The following is a 14,841-nucleotide window of genomic DNA, read 5'->3' on the forward strand; positions in this document are numbered from 1 at the left end:
CCCCATGCAGCAATTTATGCTGGGGGCCACCCACCCAGCTGGAAAGCAGCTTGCCGGAAACCTGGCATGCTGGTGGATGCCAAGTTGAAGATGAGCCAACAAGGTGCACTTGCTGCAAAGATGACTTGACTGTATCCTGGGCTCCATGATGAGTGTTGCCAGCAGGTGAAATGAAGTGATGCTTCCCTTCTACTTGGCACTGGTGAGGCCACACCTGGAGTGCTGTGTCCATTTCTGGGCTCCTCAGTACAAGAGAGATTTGGACGTACAGGAGAGAGTCCAACAGATGACCACTAAGATGATGAAGGGACTGGAGCGTCTACGAGGAAAGGCTGAGAGAGCTGGGACTGTTCAGCCTGGAGAATAGAGATCTCAGAAGGGGCTCTTTCTTATTAATGTATATAAATATGAGAAAGGATGGTGCATAGAAGATGGAGCCAGGCTCTTTTCAGTACTATCCAGTGACAAAACCAGAGGCAACAGGCACAAACAGAAACACAGGAGGTACACAAACAGAAACATGTCAGGAAATGTTTTTTACTCTGAGGGTGACTGAGCACTGGCACAGCTTTCCCCACGAGGTTGTGGAGTCTCCATCTTGGAGATACCAAAAAGCTGTCTCAATACGGTGCTAGGCAACTGGCTGGATAGGAGGTTGGAAAAGAGGTCCTTACCAACCTTAACCATTCTGTGGTGTTCTGTGATTCAGGAGTGAAAAAATATCCAGTAAAACTTGAATACAGCCATGTACACAAGTGCTTCCTGCTCCACTTAACAGGAAAAGAATAAAAATAATGACCCTTAGAAGTTGTATATGCTTCAGATCTTCCAAAGTAGAAATAAATACACTTTTTTCCCATACAGAAACAATCTCGATGGAGCTTCAGTGCAAATTAAGTCTAAGATACATGATACATCTGAAGTGATGAGCATAACAGAGGAGGAATAAGGCCCTTCAGGGCTATGGACTTCCCTCTAAATGAAGAGTTGTTCAGTCTACTGTTAAAACCACCTGCATTTGCGAAGTGTGACAATTACTTTCAGGGTCAAACACCGTTATCTCCCTTCTTATTGAAAAGCACGGTGTAATAATGTACCTTGGGTTGCAGTTCTCCTCAGCGCCACTTTACAAATTGGACAGTGCAAGGCTTTATCTAAGTACTGGGTCAAAGTGCCCGGATTCCTGATGGAGATGGGCCTGGTGCTGCTCCCAGCACTTCAGCTTATGTCAGGTGGAGTCAAAGCCAGGCAGTCACAGGAGGAGGCTGGCACAAGAGAACTTAAATCTGTATTTTCATATTGATGTCTCTTTAAAAAGCGTAATATTTTCTTTGAAATTCATGCAAAGTTTTGCTCATCCTTTGGAGGAAACTATGTTTTTCATTAATGTACTGATAATTCCCAACACAACTCCCATGGTTCCTTAGCAGAATACTGCATACTTTACACTAATCAAATGCTTCCCTTATGGCAGAGAACTCCAGAAGGGTGATACAAAAAAAGAGCCAAGAGACACTTCACTGTGAAAAATAGTTCCCAAATTCATTGCTAGACTCAGAAAATGAAAGAGATTTGTTTCTCTCTTTCTTCAGGAAGCAATAATAAAAGGACAATGTATCTGTATCCCAACCAAGAAAACGTTTATCCCCTTCTGAATTTTTAACATCAAGTGAAGTATGAAGAAAATTCAGCCATGTCTGTACTAACAAAAAGACCCCAAACAAACAAACAAATCTAGCTTTGTTTGGCCTTAAATGTGGTAAGGAGAAGCATATTTAGAAACCAGCCACAAGGCAGTAAAATTGATTTCTGGTTTATCTGCTATAGCTCTGAGTCTGTCGCGGAGCTGGGAAATAATTGATTGCTTGAAGCCTTGTAGCAGTAGTTAAAAATTGATAAATGCTAAAGCTGGCACAGTGTTTTATAGGTTCTCAAGAATTGTGGAGCTTCCATATTTCTTTCTCATCACCAGCTCTAGATCGTGAGATGAAATTTAAAAGACACTTCATCTTAGTCTTAGTAAATTATATTCAGCAACTCTGAGACCTTTCGCTGTGGGAAACAAAGCAAAATCTTTAGTTACATAGTACTGATCAATAACATGTGAAGACAAGTAAGCTTTTTGCAGGTCACCGTACTGTTTTAAATCAGATGATCAGATTACATTAGAGAACAACAAAACATCTCTGTCCATAAATGTCTAGGAAAATTATTGGTCTTGATAGCTGTCATCCCATGAAATGAACTGCTGTAAAATATTGCAGAATTGGATCCTATTTAGTAAAGAAGTGCTGAAAGATTTCATTAATGGAAGTTTTATTAGTGCAGGAAGTTGGCTTTTTATATCAGCTGACCACTGACTTTTATACTGGGGTAAGCATCTTTCTTTGTTGAAATCTAGGAAGCCAGATCTCTCACCCCCTTCCAGATGCCTTTCATACTGTCAGCAAAACAAGGAAGTCAACAAGTTGCCCAGGTGGTCATTCTGGAAGAATACCTAGACTTCCACAATAATATATAGAGTTATCATGCTTGGAAGAGAGAAGTTAAATTATTTTATTTTAGATACTTATCTAAAATAAAACTTATCTCCTGCTCTGCATATAACTTCAAACAGGTACTCAGATTAAGCTAGTAGTTGGGGATGTGTCCCTGTCACATCCCCAAGCTGTAACAGTAAGATGGTTTATACAAAGAAACCAGTTACTAAATGACTTATCTGTAGTAATTCTTGTCATCATCTTGAGTAGTCCACATAAGAAGTGTAGAACACAAAGTAAGTGTGTACAATATAGTTTAGAACTGTGAGCCAAAAACTTGATTTTAGGTGAACAGTGGCTGAGACTGAGCTGCAAAACTTTTAGTTTACCAATATAAACCCCTGAAATTAATTATAAAACTCACTTTTACTTAATGTGTACAGGATCAGACTCAAACTACATGCGAAATAAATCACAGTTAATTTTTAATAAACCAAAAATGTTACCTATATGCACCTTAGTACAAATAATCACCACATAATGATGTTTCTCCCATATCAGATTAGTAAACAGTTTTGTATCTGTGTTTCACTGAAACAGAGACTAATATTGAGGCAAATTTCAGTACTAGTTCGTTAACTCAATAGAAAATGCAGCAGGCAATACAGCGCAAACTCTGCCTTTTATATTGTCCATTTAGAGGTAGGGATCAAATTATTTCTTTGCTATTTTGCTTGGCAAACAAAAGCATTTTAAATTGTTTCTGTAAGCTTAGCAACTCAGTACTTACCTTCAACATTGCTATCAACATCTGTGATCAAACTGCAGTTGCCATTTGCAGGTTAGCATAAAAATAGCTTGTTTATTCATTAAAATCCTGCTTTTTAAGGCTGATGCTGATCTTCAAGTCAGAGCACCTCCTGCATGACACAGCCCAAAGCATTTCACATTCCAATGCTTGTAGCAAACCCAACTGCCTTAGGAACACTGAAAGTATATAGGAATTCTTACATTATTAATGTTTCAGAACACATCCAGAATATCAGTTAATGTCACAAAGACTTAAAATACAACTACAGAAATGATGAAAGTAAGACCTTCTCCTCCATTTGCCCCTTTTCTGCTTCTGTATGCATTCCTGTGTAACCTGCTCTAGGTGGCCCTATCTTAGGGTTGGATCAGATGATCTCCAGAGGTTCCTTCCAACCCTAATGATTCTGTGATTAGTTTATCCACTCCCCAAGAGAGAGGATAGAGAGAAAGAAATACAGGCAAACACAAATGCATTCTGAAGGAGCTGCCTTTTCACTGAATCAAGAGGCACTGAAGAAACACTAACACAAACTTTTCTAACCCAATTAACTTCAGGACACCAGTTCTAATGGTGCTGGCAAAATAGATATTAAACACAAATCTTTGTAGCTTAACCTACTACGTTTTCCCCATGCAGATAAGTGCACGTGTGTGCTTTTTCATCAGCATGAGCTAAGACAGGTATGTTAGTATCATCAGCATTACCGAAGGTATGGCTTACCACCAGGAATTTCTTGCTGGGGAATGTTAAAGCTGTCTTTGAAAAATACATAATTTTACATGTATAGATTAAATTAATTAAATTAAATATATTAGTGGCATTCTCTCCAAAAACACCAGAGACTTCTTCTTGGCCCAAAAAGCTAGAGTTTGGATGCTATGAGATAAAATAGAAGTAAACTCTTTCATCTTTGCTTGCCTAATGTTCCTTTGAACAGCTTTTAAAGGAAAATCTCTTTAAACAAGAGAAGTTTGAATTACCATGAATCAAATGTCTTTTACCCAAATCATTAATTTTGTACGAACAGTGAATTTGTCCTAGTAAAAGAGTGGCTCAAATTGAGCAATAAGGTTCCCAGATGGTGCTTTGTGTTGTATTTGAAGCATATATTTAACCCTGGCCTCATTCTTTGTCCTTTGCACCTGGTAAGAATAGAACTTTTTCTAAACACTCAAAGCTCAGGACTTGCTATCAATCTTCTGATTTCCTGCTCTCATCTTTTAACAGCTTTTTGGGCTTCAGTGGGTACACAGACTCATAAGTGGAACACACTCAGATGCAAACGTGCTCAAAAATGCATATCCTCATAAAATGCAATGCTGTGCTATTGTGCAAACAATGCACGTAATTAATCTTCCTAATGATCTATACCATTAAAAGTAGACAAGTAATAGTGTGGGATACAAAATGAACAAGCAAACAAACAAATATTTCTTACTGTAGCAACCTCTTGCAGGTTAATAAGCAGTTTGTAGTAAAAAAACCCCACACTTTTTTGAAGGGAGAGTAGATCTTAAAATTGTTACATTTGTAATTAGCTTATCAAAAAACTCACTGAAAGATGAGCAGAGAACCATTAGTTCTACTCAAAGCTCTAAAGTATGTCTTTATCTAAAAAGCAACATGATGAATCACCACAGTTGCGCAGTTCTTCAGTATTTTCCACTTCTACACAAATTCAGATCACTCTGTTGCAATGAGAATATATTGACATTATATGACTTAAAGAATTGTCGTATAATATGACAGCATCTTTCATTATGGAATGCAGTTTCATTCTCTTGAATTTAAATTACTTTTCCTTACTCATTACGTGTCTTTTCTGTAACTTTCATTGCAGGCATTTTTCTTTCGATAATTCACAAACATCCATAACTTTTGATAACTTTGTCTCCAAGGACAGAAAGATAAATAGAGTATCCTTGAATAGTTCTAATCTTGATCTTGAAAATGCAACTACATATTATGATGGGTGTTTAGCAGCACACAGGCAGAAAAAAAAAACCCTGATTAATTGCTCTTTAAACAGCTCTAGCAATAGAAATGCAGATAACCTCTAACAATGTGCTGAATTCTTTAAGTAGCTGTCAAACATGTTTCCAGACAGTATTTAAAACTTGAACTGGGTTTATCATGTGGTGCTGTAAGACTACATAAACTGGAATCTTACAAAAGTCTTAAAAAAGGACTTTAAAATATTCTGCTTCTAAAGGGGGGTACAATCACATTTGAGGGGTTCTTGCTTCTCCCCATTGCAAATATAAGGTGTCTAGAACAACCACAGATACTGATTCCACCGCCTTGGTTAGGTGCCACAAGCAGGGGGATCGGATCTGCCAGTGTTCAATTAAACTTCTTAAAGCCTGATTGACTTTTAGAAATAGTTCGAAGGATTTTAAATTAATTAATTAGGCTCTTAAGTAAGTTACTTCAGCACTTTAAAACTGGACCAAAGAGGCTGAAAAAGCAAGGCTACTTTCACAAAATTGCATTAAATAGTTGACAAATCTGAATAAAGGAAGCTTTCTCCTCAAGGCAATATCTGCTTTTAAAAATTAAGAACTTGGGTCCAGGACAATGACATAGAAATGTGTCAGTTTTGTGTAGGATTGTAGTACAAGTAAGGTTTCTAACTAGGATTGATGAGTTTCTTTGTATATTTGGACCCCAATTCACAATCCTGTGATAAGGTCCCTGGATGTTACAGAGCTTGCAGACTGGGCCCATCTCTATCATGTTTAGTAATGAAAAAGGCCTATTTAGAAATGAGATAAGTAAATATGACTGCTTCACAAAAAAAGAAAATAATAAAAAATATCAATTTCTTTTTATGGGCTGTTAGATTTTTCTTTGGATTCAACATTTTTATCGCTGCTGAAAGATTTTTAGTGCTGAAAAATAAAATATAGAAGTAATCCTAAAAAATTGGAGTTTGGGAGAATGGCCACATTGGTAATTACCCATAAGCCTTCACAACACAGCAAGGAATGTTTCTATGATTTATATCCATTGCTTAGAAAAATCTAGAAAGCTTGTACAATATAGCATGCCCTGATATTAGCTTTACCTCAGCAACCTTACTGAAGCTTAACTTAATGAAGTAATAAATTCAGAAATGTGTTTCTGCATGCATTTGTTTCATAGATTTATTATAGATAAATCCACTTCTAAAATGCATTGGGATGAAAAGTCGACACTGCAGAAACTTCCTAAATACTGATGCATGTATTACAGTCTCCATTACCAATAATATATAGAAGGTAGAACATTTACTTTAATGATGATGAACAGAGGCTAGACACAGACTGACTGCTGTACAATACGCCAGTATGGTTAAGTATAATTCTCAATAACTGTTAAAAGGAAAAGAATATTGCCTGTATATAGCAGGTAAATAGTTTCATATTTATACATTATATTTGCTGTTATTCCTATTTAACCTATATGGGAACTATAGACATAAAAGCAATTAGGCAAATCTACATATATAGTCTAGATCCTTATGATTCTGCTCAAGTCATCACCAAATTAGGTAGAAATATTTTCATTTACATTGCATCAGCCCCTTCTGGGTGAAGAGTTTTGGGTAAAATTGTGACTTGCTTAAAAAAAAAAAATAGCAAGTTTCCACTAACATTTCTGGAACCCCACACTGGCAAAAGTTTTAGCAGCCTGGGCACACGATATATTGAAACATTTTATTTTGTACAGAATGGGTATGTTTATAACAAAAGAATACACTTTCAAAGGTTTTAATCTTCAACCTTGAAGTCAACAACATTAGTAACATTAACAGTAACATTAAGGTTAGTTGATATTAGTAAACATCACCTCATCACCATAAGGAGCTCATTACTGTAAGAGGAAAGAGAGCATTAGGTCTGTCAAATTATTTTAACTCGCTGTCTCCCGGACTTACTTACATTAAGGATAAAGGCAATTCAGAAATGGCTTTTGCAGTGTTTGGGAACCTCCCTTTCCCTTCTCCTTTTCTTAAGAAGATATCTGTTTCAGACATGCTGGAATGCCCTTGTGTGTGATGCTTCAGTGGTTGTCATTTGATAAACTTCACTCATTGATGCTAATCAGAAATGAAGTATCTAATATTGATTCAGGTAAACCACAATATTTAGCCATCTGAGCCACTGAGGTACCTCTTGAAACTATATTCATGAAGTCCCTATAGTACCCCTTCTCAAACCAGCCTTCCAGAAAAACATACTCCTTGGAATGTATGGTAGGCTTTGGAATAGCTGGGGAGGCTTGTTACTGTAGGAAGGTGTGCCTCTCATGCAAGAAAAACCTGGCCTGAATAGGAACCCAAACTGTAAGAAGACTGTCTTCTCTTGAGACAATCAGGTTGCACAGGTGGATGTAGGAATCCATGTGAACTCACTTGAAAAGTTTTAGATCTCTCTGAGGGAAAAATGCAATATTTTCAACACAATTAAGTTTTTACTGTTGTATTGCACTGAAAGCAGCATCTTTCTGCAAAACATTATTCAGTCAAATATGTATTTTCAGAAGAAAAAAGTGGTTTATCTGTATTTATTCTTTATCAAGAAAACTTGCCACTAGTTCTTTCCTTTATCAACATACTGCACTTCATGGTTGCCCATTGCTGATAATGCTAAGCACATAAAGAAAGTATAGGTATTTTCAACCAAATTTGTTCAGTAGCACAGTTGAGCTCATTTCTGATTTTCTTTCTAAGTAACACCAGAAATGAGATACCAATCTGTGAATTCATACAAGTTGAAGAAACTTGTATCCATCTACTTGTCTTATGTATGCAATCATTTTGAAATCTCCTATATAACAGCGGATATTTGTGTGCATATGTTTGAGCCGGTACATACTTACAACTTTAACATGCCCACGGACCTTTGAGCTGCATTTTCCACCCATCTGTGCATGCATATAAATCTTCGAATGTGTAACTGTAATAGTAACCTTTATCAAGACCTGTTATGGAGGTGCAGAAGATGCCTTAAAAACATGCCTGCAAAGGACAGCTTCAAAATGTTTCTTCTGTATCAGCTCCATTTCTCCTTCATGTTTCTATGTAAAGATGAGGTTATGCATGGCCTCTGATGTTCTAGGTATGAAATTATGTACACATTCATACTGAAGAACATTTGACAAGAGCTTCATTTTCAACAGTGTTGCAGAGTTCGGTGCATTGCATTGAATCTAGACGTAAAGGCTGTAAGAATGAATGTATCATCGTACTATTGCATTTAAACAAACCAACAAAATTTAAGTTAGGATTACGCAACTGGAATTACTTGTATCACAACTACCATAAAGTTGTGATTACATCCTGGAATGCTTACTAAATAAATCGCTTATAGAAAAAGGCAAGGTGTTTCTGTAGGGTAACGTCTTCCTTCAGCTCACAGGCAATATGCACCCTTCAAAGAAACTACTGAATGTTTTATCCATTTGAAAACAATGGGATGTTGAAATTCACTTGTGAAAATACTGCCCTGTTCTTTGCAAGTGCACATATGCATGTAAATGAGAACAGAGTTTGGCTGGGACATTACAGACACAGTCTACACTGTTACCCAGCATTTTCTAAGAACATCTGCAGCATTATCCTGAGACTTTTCTGTGACTGAAAGCAAACTCTATGCTTTGGGAGCTGAATATAGTAATTCAAAGCTTCTTCAGTACAGAGAACAATTGTGTATTGTTTAGTCTATGAGAGTGAATTAAATGACAAAACTCAAAGTGCTTTTCACTGACGAAGGAAGTGGCGTGCATTACTCTAACTCCCAAGGAACGAGCTATAGATTTGCACAGTTAATACATGGATGTTTATATAATGCATCTAACTGCAGATGATATTTTTTAACCATACTTAATGGTTATTGGATTAAGTTCCATTCACATATCCCTTATAAAGCATATGTGATGATAGTAATAATCTAAGATAAAGGAGGCAAATGTACATAGTATATATGTTTAATATATGTGTATTTTAATATATGCATTTTAATATACATATATTACACGTCATATTATTCTTGTAACTAACAAGAAGCTCTACTGTTCAAGGTGTGATGGACTAGAAAACCTGCCTGTGTCACAGCGGGAGAACCAGTGCATTTTTAATACATTCAAAAATTACTAGAAATGATAATGCAGTGTGTTGTGCATTGAATAAAGGCTTTTGTATCATCAGATGATGATTACAGAGATGATTACAGGTGTTTGTTTGACAAAGTCTAGCAGTAAGTAAGTATTAATGAGAAAATCAACACCACCCGTAAATCCAGGGTACAGCCTCGGAAATTGGTTCAACCACAACCTCTGCTCCTTTACCCTCTTGCTTCTGCCAGCAAAGTTGCCCTCATCTCATTCCTTCCCACAGAGCTCTTCACACTGCTGATTTGAAAGTCTTTATTTGACTTAATTTTACTTCTCTGAATTGTGGTCTTGACACAAAACTCAAAGTAGTGGATTTTCACTCCCATAGGGATGTGCATGCACAGAAGTGCCTGGTTTGTGATCACATTATCCATGCAGTTCCTTACTACACTTAACGAATTATTATAATTTCCTATTATAACCCCTATCACAAGTCATGTGGTTTCCCACAGATATCCCTGTTCTTGAACTGGTAAGCAGAATAGCCTCAAAATTGAGAATCCTTTGCTTTTTCAGCGTCATTTGCACTAGTGTCGCAATCAGCACAATAAGGTAGCATATTTTTGTTGGTTTAAATGTTTAACAACGCAGTTGTATAGTGATTGGCTCAGATATGGAACACTGAGGTGCTGAGTAACATACTCTCAGGTTAAGTCTATTGTAGCGTACTAAATTTATTCAGGCCTGTTGTCTGGCAGAGCCCTGGAATAGCCTGAGTCTGTGCTATTAAACTTGTAGCGTCAAGAGCAGGATAACTATCTTGAATAGCCAATGTGGGATCATGCCTGGTCTGTGCTAACTCTTCAACTATGTCTGCTTAGTGCCTGGGAAAATGCTACATGTCCTGAGCAAACCTGTGGCAGGGATCATGCAAGTACCACGGAGTAGAGGTAACACCACATCCACTGCCATGTGTGCTTCCTGGCATTGGCAATTATTTCCTCATGTTGAGGAACTACCCTTCACACCATCTATTTCAAATTCCCATTCATTCAGAAAATACCAAACCCTGTATAAAATTCTTTTTAAAGAGAAGATCTGAAAGTTGTATCTGTCAGTGAGTTCTAAAATACTTGAACATGGTTTAAACATGTAAGGCACAGTATATTAGCCCTATGTAGTAAAAAGAGTCCTTTTCATAATAACAATGATTCTACGAACTTAAGGTCAAGTTTTTCATCCTCCATCCCCTTCCCCATTAAGCTTGAACTGTTGATTCAGGGAAAATACAGTAGTTGGTTGAGGGAATAATACATGTCAGTAATCAGAGAGTTAATTTCTGTACATCAGTCCTTTTTTAAAGAACTTAAATCTTTACCATGAACATCTCTGTAGGCACTGTTTTATTTCCTTAGCCATCCAAATATAATTTTATATGTCACCTTCTTGTGCCTATTTACTATAATAACAATGATGCAGAAGGTAAGATAACTAACTCACTTAGAGGTGTGAAATGTGTTCAAGAAGACTTCAGATCTGATACTTAACACTTGTTTAAAGCTTGGCTACAGAGACAGTAGCATTATGACTCAAACAAGCAGTGCAGCTGGCATATACAAGTGCTGAAGCAATCTTGAGACTAAAAACTAATAAAATATAAAACCATAGCCAGCTATGGAATACTGGGGATGTAACTTTGGTGTTGGTGTTTTGGACACTTAAGATGAAATATTGTTAACAAACATCTTTCCTTGTTTCTTCAAAGGCAAACAGACACATGCCTCAAACACGTGTTCAGAATCAGTATTTCATTCTTGTTATCACATGTGCAGAATGTAAGGGCACATTTTTATCTATCTGCACAATTACTTTCTCTGACATGGCTGCAGAAGCATGTCTGAGAATGCTTCTTATACCAATTACATCAGCCATTTCTTATCACACTAAATCATCTGTAACCATTTGTGTTCCCTGTGTGCTAGAAATGCAGCTGCTGCCAAGGCACAAGTACAACGGGAAAAGTGATCAATGTGCATTCGCAGGAGGTGCCAGGACAGTTACATGAGCACCTCGTGTTCTCCCACACACTAACAACATCTCTAACATTGTCTTCCCCAGGCCATGAGAAACCAGCTACAGTACTTCAGTGACACACTGACTGTGTTTTTTTGATGGAAAGAAAGTGGGTCTTGTTATGTCTTGTAAGGGAATTTCTACTACTACTACATAGGTAGTAATTCCAGTCCTAGCAGTTACCACCTAGGTAATGATGGGCTCTGCACTGTGCTGAGCATAAGAAATCACAGTGTGACCACAAGTCAGATGAAGAGCTGTAAGAAGACTAATGGGAGTAGCTGCCCTTCCAAAAATTAGCATTTCCTGCCTGCAATTGCACAATGAGATATAAGAAAGTGTATCTTATGGGTAGGGTCTAGCAGATGCCTTGAGTGCTTCTAGTTGGGTTAAGAAGTGGCCTTTCAGTCATCTCCAGTACCAGAGCTGATTTCACATATCCTGAAAGGTCTAGCAATGATTAATTAAAATGTCTTTTGTTTTCAATGTTTAGAGAGGAAAAACATTGTAAGGACAGGTAGATACCTCAGTTAAAAAGAGCATGCCCCATTCCTGGGGAGGGCATAGTGTGAACATCTCTCATGTCCATACAAGATGACATCCAGTGTCAGAAGAGTCACAGAAGTGGCAGATCTGTCTCTAACTCCTACATATGACAGACCTTCTAATGGAAAAGATGAGCCACAGAAAAGGAACAGGACAAACAGCTTGACACCTAGGAATTTTGATACCTTGCTATCTCCAGGTGCCAGAACCATGGAGTGGGGCCAGTTTGGGTGACTGAGAAACTGGAGGAGTTTAGACTTAAATGTGGAAGTTGAGAGAGACACGAAATAGTCCCTAGATGTTTTCAGTACTGCATAGCTTCAATAGTTTGTACTTTGAACAAGACTCTTGACAGGGAAATGCAAAGGGCAAAGAAGGTCAGGAAGAGATGCATGGCAGAAAAGAGTAAGGTGAGTAGCAGGAAAGACAGTTTTGTGGCTATCATCCTGCTGGGCACTAACAAGTAGCACAGTTTGCAGAGGATGGCTTGGCCAGCTGGCATCCAAAGGAGGCTGTGTCTTTCAAATCACCATGCCCATCCCTGACAAGCTTCAGTAAACTTGATAAATGCATTCCACTGCTGCTGTCAGCACTGAAGTAGACAAAAGCTCCATATCACCAGCTGAAAGAAAGGGTCATTTACTGGGGAGCTTAAAAAAAAATAGATTTCCAATGAACTGAAAATCCTGCTGTTAACCAGTTCTAGTGGTAAGCAGTGCTGTATCAATTGCTTTCAACACAGCAACTGTCACTTCTTTTGACAATTTGCATCTTTTAAATGCATATTTTCAGTCAACACTTTAGACTTCTGAGCTGTCACTATGCTCACATGTCACTGCCGTTACTGCAATCACAAGTCATTGCTTATCAGAGTGATTGCCAGCAGTGCACTTCTGCCAAAACTGCCAATGGAGGTGGTTACAAGCTTTAATAAAATAGCTTAAAGTATGTGTGCACGTGTGATTGGGGGAGATAGAGAGGGAGAAAGAGAAAAAGAGACTAAATTGCCCTTTTGAATGCTCAGCTAGTAGAGCTGTTACAGGATTACATCAGGACAAGAAAAAATTGGTATCAACTGTTCTAGTTTTAATGAAAATAAAACAAAACTCCAGCCAATTAAAAAACCCCAACAAAAACACAAACGTGAAACTCTCAGTTAATGTAAACTGAGTTTGGAGTGTGCACCTCTAACACCTTTTGGCACGACATAGGCAGCAGAAGTCAGGACACCTTTAGGCATGCCCAAACCCCTCTTCATGTGTACCTGTGTGCCACCAGCAGATACACCAGATGAAAAGTTGTCAAACATTAACCAACAGCACTAACATCTGTCACCATTATTTTTTATTGTAATCTATCTCGTACCCCTAGAGACAGTGGGAGAAGTTTGACCTTCTGCTTTAAAATAGCAAGTGTGAAAAAGTTTTGGAGGTCCATTACAGACCCCACGTCTAAGACTGTCCTGGCCTTTGTGTGTTAAATCATCCTGTTACAATAGTTTATGAGTACTTAGCCAGGGTAGGCTATTGGTACTGAGCAAGGCTGACAGTTAACTAGAGCTGGTTCAAAATTTTCTGAGGCTTGTTTGCTATTGAAAACATTAATTCATTTGTATAAGCATATTTTGCTGGAAGAAGTGACATTAAAAGGTTTGTAACATTATTATTTTGCAAATCATTTTAGGTATTTGTAAGTATGGGATGAGCAAACTTAAAGGCAATTTGCAGTGCTTCAGTATTATTTCTTTAAAGTCTTTGTCCTTTACAAGATAAATTCTGAAATAGTATTTTTTCCCCAAATTCCTATCTGTGATGAGACTTCTGGTTAAGTTACAATAAATGGATTTTCTCTTTCCATGACTTGATTTCTACTCATTTTACTTGTCTCTTCCCTAAAAAAAATGTGGGCATGTACATTAAAAACAAACATTACGCATTCTGGCCAAATAATACTCCATCAAGGTAATGGTATTTCATGTCAGCCTGGAAAACTAAAACATTACATGTTTTTTATATAACTTACACTAAAAATGTCTCAGTATTTGAACATTTTCTGTGAAGAGTGGACCTAAATATAGGGAGTACTTAAGAGTATTTACATTAATATTTTCCCAGCAAAAAAGAGTGTACAGCTTAACCAGGGCCCTGATCAATACTGCACACACCTCGCATAGCCTGATGTCAAAGCAGGCATGGTACTTCGCTTCAGGCATGCCTAATAACTCTGCTAGCATTACAGAGGAATAGAGGAACGAGAAATGGGATTTAATATGAGTTAACAGACCTTGGGAAACTAATATTTGTGATTAACTGACAACTGAATGCAGCCCATGGCTTGCTTTTTTTTGCTTTTTGTTTAGATTCTGTATAACAGAATGAGAGAACTAAAAGTAATTCCAATCCCCCTTCATTAAACAAAGAAAGTATCACCCTACCTGGAACTCTTTATTTGCTGAGGCGTTCAAGGCATCTTTCTCAGCCCGCACTGCATACCCAGCTGGCTCCTTCTCTAGGTTTTTAATGCTTGCTCTGGATGTCATTATACTCTGGAAGTTACCATTTAGTGCTAGAGATGTGTAAGTAGCCAATTTTGTTCTGCAGTTACTAATGTTAAATGTTAATTTTATTTTCCTTTCTGATTTAAACCCTTTGAATTTCCTTCATGCATACAAAGTTAGAAGTATTTAAAAAAATAAAACCATTCCAGTGGGGGATTGTGACGACCAACAGTTCCCATGGTTTGTGTGCTTTAAGTGATTTAGATTCCACAGGCAGGATGATGGCATGATTTACAGAAGCATTGCAGGGTCACTGTTTCTTGCAAGCCTATGTG

At 37.6% G+C, this 14,841-nt stretch overlaps 1 long non-coding RNA gene across 1 annotated transcript in view; it reads left to right on the forward strand.

Annotated features, from left to right (window-relative positions):
* LOC136016005 (uncharacterized) overlaps positions 1 to 14,841 on the forward strand; it is a 32,551-nt gene that overhangs the window by 16,929 nt on the left and 781 nt on the right. The gene's annotated exons all lie outside the window — the stretch shown is intronic.

The sequence above is a fragment of the Lathamus discolor genome, chromosome 5 (genome assembly GCF_037157495.1).
Source record: "Lathamus discolor isolate bLatDis1 chromosome 5, bLatDis1.hap1, whole genome shotgun sequence".
Taxonomy (NCBI): Eukaryota; Metazoa; Chordata; class Aves; order Psittaciformes; family Psittacidae; genus Lathamus; species Lathamus discolor.